Genomic DNA, 7,576 nt, shown 5'->3' with positions numbered 1-7,576 from the left:
AGTCTATTAAGGTAATTTTATGCTAAATAAAATTCGGAAGATTGCCAGCATGTCATAATCTAGAGACACCTCCCATGGGGTAATTTATTTACATTACACTCAGATGGTAATATAGATTACTATGACCATCAAATTTGTAGCGAGGCGGTCCAATCAAACACAACAATCATGCAATTTGGATAAAAAAAAAATAACCGGTAATCCAAACAAATCACTTGCTGCCAAATGCCCCGTAAAGGAACCTGATCTTCAATACAGCAACAGGACCTCGAGAAAAAAAGAAAATGACCATATAATGACTCGCATTAATTCAGCACCAGCACGATTTTCTAGAAAGAGTGTCAACAATATATCATTTCTGAATAACCAGGAAAGCTAATTGGACCCCAGAATTTGAATCAGGGACTTCTCAAGGAAAAAGAAAAATGTGCAGAGATGTCCAGTTTGGACAAACAATACAAGAGATCAACATAAGTCTAAAGTAACTATATCATTCATCACCTTAATCCAAACAGTTGCATCATCATTACCCACGCAAAGATGAGGCAGCCACTAGTATATCACTAGGTCTATGCCACACAAACACAAATTTTGACTATTATTAACAATGCCGGGAAGGACCAGGTTTCATACTCGCCAACATGCTCCGAGGTAAATTTCCCAGCTTCCGGATTAGCGGGCTTCGTACTGAATAACTGCAAGGACCAAAATTGAAATATATATAAGTACATACAAACTTTAACCAGACTTTAGATTAGGAACACGTGGTCAGCATCCAGCAAAAGCCTGGAAAATTAACAGCTTCAGATCTTCAGGAGAGAAAGCATTTTAACAGGGGGATACCAATATGATGTACCAAGTGTATTATTGATGACAGGTCCCTAGCTTCTTTGACCATAACATAAAGGGCCGATACTAATTTAAGTTTAGCATTCGATACACTACCAGAAATAGAACAAACCAGTGCTATCATGCCTCTGCTTGATGTTAACATTAGAAAGTCAGAACAAAGATCTAGGAAATGAAACTCCATCATGAAACTACTGAGTCCATATCGATTTTGTCAGGAAGTAGTATGAAATTAAGCATTGGAAAAATAAAAATCTGAAGCAAGGTCGTTCATGGAGCATTAACACATGAATATATAATTATAAGTTGATCCATTCCTATATTAGGTTGTGCTTCCATACCGTTATAAAAAATTTGAACTCAATTAGCGCTGCTATCAGGAGATACCACTTTACAAGAGATCACATATAAAAGATGGGTCTCAAAGAGAAACCTAATGTGGAATCAACAAGACATCCCATAACTCAACTACCAAGAGAACCAAATCAAACTATATATGATACAAGACGTGCTGACATCGATGATGCATTCTTTCTTCTTATGTTAACTTTCAGTATGTCTGTCAAATTCCATTGTTACATATCTATTGTGCTGCTGGCTACTATCTTCGACAGATGTTCCACCCAAATTACACTTTCATTAGGTCAGTAAGCAGAAAACAAGCTTAATGGGTGAGAGGCCAGTATAATAGTTGCAAATTGATGTCCCCTCTACAAGTCATATTCATTGAATCAGATAAGAACGCATAAACACCTTGTGGCTCAGGTTGATATTGGTTACATAATGGAACGTATCTACCTTCCAACATTGAAAACAGTAGATGCAGGCTGCCTTTAAATTTCTCGACATCTAAAGCTTTTCATTTTCTTTTTGTGGATCTAAATCATCTGCAGCACCTCATATTAATTACCTGACAGCTATATGCTTTTTCTTTGGGCGATATACCCTTCTTAGAAGGAATTCCATTTTTCTTTTCATTTAACATTATTAACCAAGGATGTTGCCACAGATAACCATTGCCAGTCGTTGATCCTTCCAAAAGCAACCTCCCATCCAGATGGAGAACTTAAGTCAAACTTCCTAGACATGCCTACAGTTCATCCATGGCCAATATACTGTGCACAAGATTCCTCGAGTATAGACAACCAACAAGCACTCGACAAGGCAATTCCTTGATATATTACACTGCAAATTTTCTTATATAGAAATCTAAATGCAACCATATGCCATATTAAGTCAATAATTGGCCCCAATCTTCAGTTCACTGCCTTCGAACAACTATCAGCATTGTACATATTTCCACAGCATTTTCCAATGAAAAAATGAGCGTGTATCACTAATTGTAGGTGTTCCACCACTATTCCTTCCCAAAAGAAAGAAAAAAAAAAACGTACATAATTATAGTATGCCATCAAAGTAATACGCACCTAACAAAGGGCTAACTTTATGAAGTTAGATACTGTCATATTTCAAAAGTTAAAAAAGGGTGACTTACTTCGACGGGTTCGCTTCTTGTACAAAATACGGTAACCGCACTCTCTGCACTGTATCACATCTCCCGGCATTCAGCGTGTTATCCATTCCACAATCTGCAATTTACAACAGCCACCCGCTCAGACCAGAACATAGACATAATAACGCAGGAATCAGAGAAACGTCAGCTCCACGAAATACACTGTGTAACAAACAAACACTAATCCTAGCCCTAACATGTAAACCTCGAACAGTTGCAGGACACGAGAGCTTTTCCAGTCACCATGGCAAGTAAGTCGACTTAGCAGACCCTCCCAGACCATCATTCAAAGCGACTACGGGACGGATGATATCGGTCCATTCAATCGATGTCCTAAGAGGCAAGAAAGCTTCCTTTTTTTTCCCGCCGGGAAGACTAAGAAGAGAGAGAGAGAGAACCAAACCTCCGCAGATGTAGCTGACGGGCTCGGGTTGAGGGTCCATGATCGTCGGTCGGTCTAGGGTTTCGTCGGAGGAGAGAGCCGCTGACCCACTCGACTGGAGCTCTCGATTCTTCTGAAGCCAAACCGTGGCTTCCCGCGGCCGTCTATATACTACTGTACACAAAGGGTTTTCGTGCCCATAATGGGCTATTTAAGTTCCATCCCTTGGATCTCTACCCTTTCTCTTACAAATTAGTTAACCCCATTATTGTTCGGTCGTGCTTTCATAATTCAAATATGAGCTCCCCAATCCAATCACTGGAATTGAATCCGAGACATTTGAATTGAAGAAAAGTCATATTACTACGACTCTCTGAATTTTCTTGTGATTATTTTAGGAGCTAGATCATTTATCTGTGATGCACGGAATTATTATTCGTGATAGTAATTATTATATTTTATTATTTAACGAATCTCTAAATTCATTAATTAGTTTATCATTAAAAAATTAAATCTTTGATAATTTTCAAATTAACAAGAAAAATATGTCAAATTCATCATAGTGAGTTAACTCCTTTAAATAGTATTTATATAAAAAGCAAAACTCTATTCACTTAAAAAGTTTTAATAAATATTTTCTCAGTATGATTAATTCAAAATAAGAAAATTATTTTAATCAAAATTAAGATAATTAATTAAAGCGTTTAACAATCCATGCATTGTATGGTTTACATATAATTTTAATAATGCATTTTATTTTGAAATCTTGCATTTATAATTTTATTTCAAAATTCTTTTGCAATATTTTATCTCTTTCTTTAACTACTAGTATAATTACTTAATTTTTATTCAATTAATTTTTTTATCAAATTAATATTAGTTATAATATTATTGCAAATTAGATTTTCTACAGAGTTTTACGACCTACGAAATATATTTTTATTGACTAAGAGTTGACAAATCTGAATTGTAAAATCAAATTCAAGCAAAATCAAGTTTAAATAAATTGTGATGTTTTTTTTCAAGAATTTTAATTTTAATTTTTTACTGACATTTGTTAGTTTACTCCAAAGATGCTATTTAAGTCAAAGTATGGTATATTTATGTATAAATATATGAATATAAAAATATTTTAAAAATCAAGTATGCGAACTTTTTTCCCACCACATCTTATTTATCAAATTTTTAATTATTTATTATTAAATAGTTGTAATATTTTTTCATTTAATCAAAACTTTGAAATTTATAAACGTTATCTGGCTTAATTCCTCCATGTATGAATTTTTAAATATCTTTTAGTAATTACTTGAAACATTTTTACATTTAATCAAAACATAGTAAAGATAATTTGGCTTAATTCCTCCGCGTGCATGGTCCTAAAAACAATAACGTCCTGGATGATTATTTAATATTTTTCGGGAGTTTAATTTCATAGGTAATTAGAAGTCGGCAAGTGCAAAGTAGCTCATCAATGAGCTGCGTGGCAATTTGACATATTTCGAGCAATCATGTTAATCCTTTCTCATCGTCTTATAATTATATATCATATATAGATGAAGCATTTGAAACAATCGATGTATATATATCTAACTTGGAGAATATATATATATATATATATATATGTAATGTCATGAGGCTCTAATGTCCATCCGACAGCTCTAATGGACCCTACACATTCTAATCCTTAAGTGCGGTGCTCCAAATCTACTGAATCCAGGTTGTAAGTCCCGACAGTTAGGGCAGTTTTTGGGTATAACCAGGAGGAGTAATGGTGTAAGGATATGGTCTAAGTAGATGGAGATTATCTGCATAACTCGGAGTAGAGTTATCCTCGTACATTATCGTTCGCTCTAGGTACAGCAGTTGGTTTAGTCATGCAAAAGGATGTCAAAAGATTAACGTTTTACCTTGTTTTTGTTTTTTTTCTTTGCCGACTTAAATTGACCACCAGATGTAGGTTTATGGACCTCATCACTCAATTAATCGGAAGTCAAAACATTAATTAATACTTTATTGTAGTTTGTAGATTATTAATTTGGATATTAATGTAATAATTATTCACCATATTTATGTATTCAAAAAATATGAAAATATAATTATAATTTTGTTGGAGGCTATAAAGAACGAAGGCAAAATTACATTAATCGCACAGTAGCACGAGATACGAAAGCTTCTTACAGAGCTGAAATGGATTGGAAGTTGTTGCGTAATGGTGACCGGATCCTCGTCGCATTATCTGCTCTGAAACTGCGACATGCAAGGGACGATAAGAGAAGGTGGAGGGTCAGAGAAGGTCCTTATACCAGAATCGAAGCGAGGACTTCCCGATAGGAGCCGGGACATAGGGCTGCTGCGGTGGCCGGGGAATGTACGGCAGTGGCTAGGGAACGTACGGCGGTGGCTGGAAGGCGTCCGGCGTCATCTTCCCTTTGGTAACGGCCGGCGCTCTCCGACAAAGTGCTTCCCGTATAAGGCTCTACCTTACCATAAACCGATTTTCAGTCCCTCTTTTTATTTTATTTACTTTTTCACCGCCAAAATGCCCATTTTGTTTGGTATTTTCCATCTTTCGATAAGATCATGAAATATCATCGTAGTCTTGCCCCAAAAACAGAAAAAAGAAGCTCGGTCGGTCTGATAGAATTTGGTTGCATGGATATGAGAATTAAGAAACAAAAATCCATTTAACCCGTAACGTTGTCGAAGACTAACATATATAGATACATGACATCATATGGGGTTGTTCGAAGATGAATATACATAGGCGAGAGTATGCCGGATTTCCGGGATGAGATCCATCCATCAATACTCTTTGACGATCTTGGACCTCTCGATTATGAACCTACCTTCCTTATACTTTTGCTTCACGTCGTAAGCTCGCAGGTACTTCCATCCAAGCTCCACTCCGCAGCTGCTACAGTAGTCGCTGCGATCGCAAAGTTCCCAGTGATCAGCTGTCTATCCTCTTTCCTACCAAGTGCGATATTCGCCACGTTCGTGAACATGTACGCTTGACCTGTTTTCGCCTGATTCAAAATATTTGCAACTTTAAAAAAAAAAAAAAAGAATCCGCTAAACTTCCGTAGATCCAAGGATATGTTAGCTCATCCAGTTGATTCACTCAAAATCTACTTATCAGGCAATTATTTATGAAAAGGAAGAACAAGAGAATGTGGTATATAGGTAAGATCATTGTTCCCTATACTTCGCGGTATAAAAGAGTGAGCGTCATGAGTATATCGATCCCAAACCCGGAAATTTTTGTTAAGGAGGTCCTCCCGGAGGGCGAGAGGGTTCCGGCAGTTTCTGCAGCTGAAGAAAGGATTGCCCAAGAATTCTGCCATTAGAACGGAAACTGCAGACGTCTGAGGCAAAGAGAGGAGAAGATCAAAGGTGAAGCCAAATGATTGAATGATCGTTGACGACAACCTGTGAATAATATAAGGAAGATTCCTTGTACCTGCTCTTAATTAGCTAGACACAGACTGGGTGTCAATAATGGAAAGATGACAAATATATTATATGAGAAAAGAAAAGGGAAGGACTAGTTTATACGACAACGTTTTTTGGATTGACTCTTTTAAAGTGATGATCAATGTACGTATGTACTTTGTACTTTTTCAGTTTCAGTGCATTTCGACGGGATCAAAATCGTCAGCATAAGACTCGGAGCCACGAATTTTGGCTCCACATTGTCCGCGTGAGAGTCGCTTAGACGGTGCAATGCAACGAAGAACCTGTGTTGTTCGTACCGCCGGAACCACAATCATCCTAGTTATATATTCACAAACTAAATAGGATGAGTACAATCAAAAGAAGATGTAGCGCGGTAACACACGCCTCGCCTGTTGACCTAAAAGTCACAAGTTTGTTTAGCGAGACTACTCATGCCATTTTATAAGTTATTTAGAATTTCTCTCTTAGATTTTGACCTTTTTTGTAACCGCCAAGGTAGTTGCTTTTGTACCGCGTGGTTCATGAAAGCTCGAGCGCTCTATAGATAGTCGGAATAGACAAACTAATGAAGAAGAAGAAATTATTATGGATATTATGACTGAATTACAAATTTTCTTGTTAAAGAAAAATAAAAGATAATTCAATATTAAATTGACCTTTGAGAGAGAGGATTAGTATCCATCCATATCTATATTACTTTTAGGATTTTTAGAGTTCGTATATAAATTTAATTCCATTTGTCACCTGGTAACTCACAAAAATATAATATTTTATTAATTATTTCTTCTCCCTTTTATTTATTGCATTATTTTGAATGTATAATAAAATCATAAATTTTAAAATGCTTATGCAAACTAAGTTATTTCATTGCCAGTTTTGTGTCATGTTATAACGTTGATAGGAGTAATTCATAGCTTTGAAATTTCAATCTAAAAATCTTGATGAGCTATGACAGAGTTCATATATTTATCAATGTTCCATTTTAATTTATTTTACAAATATATATATATATAAGTATATAGAGCCTCTAGTCAAAATATGAAAAGAGACTCGAGCCCAAATTCTCTATTCAACCATTGGCGTTATCAGGCCCGACTAGGAATTAGCTAATCCCGTCTGTCAAGCTAACCAAATGAAGCTACTGCAAATCCGTTCGAGCAGGATTCGCAAAACCTCTCCTCCCAATGCCAAGTTCCAAGCAACTTCCCACAGGAAGAAAAACACTACCCTCTACCAAAATGTTGTAAAAGTAGGAATGAACTCGAACACAAGAAAAGAGAGATGTTCAGCCCATCGCCTGAGAGAGGTCCATTGCTCGAGTCGATTTAACCCCAGTCACAAGGTATTTCCAACAGGTTTCGAAATCCCCCTGCACT

General features: G+C 36.3%; 2 pseudogenes; both read right to left on the bottom strand.

The window, feature by feature from the left end:
- Positions 1 to 268: 268 nt before the first annotated feature.
- LOC116202480 lies at positions 269 to 3,027 on the bottom strand (annotated as a pseudogene).
- A 2,352-nt stretch (positions 3,028 to 5,379) lies between these two features.
- LOC116203245 lies at positions 5,380 to 6,194 on the bottom strand (annotated as a pseudogene).
- Between the last annotated feature and the right edge of the window lie 1,382 nt (positions 6,195 to 7,576).

This window comes from Punica granatum, chromosome 4 (assembly GCF_007655135.1).
Source record: "Punica granatum isolate Tunisia-2019 chromosome 4, ASM765513v2, whole genome shotgun sequence".
NCBI classification, from domain to species: Eukaryota; Viridiplantae; Streptophyta; class Magnoliopsida; order Myrtales; family Lythraceae; genus Punica; species Punica granatum.
Note: the sequence above shows the minus strand (reverse complement) of the source record. Positions and strands in the feature narration are given on the sequence as shown.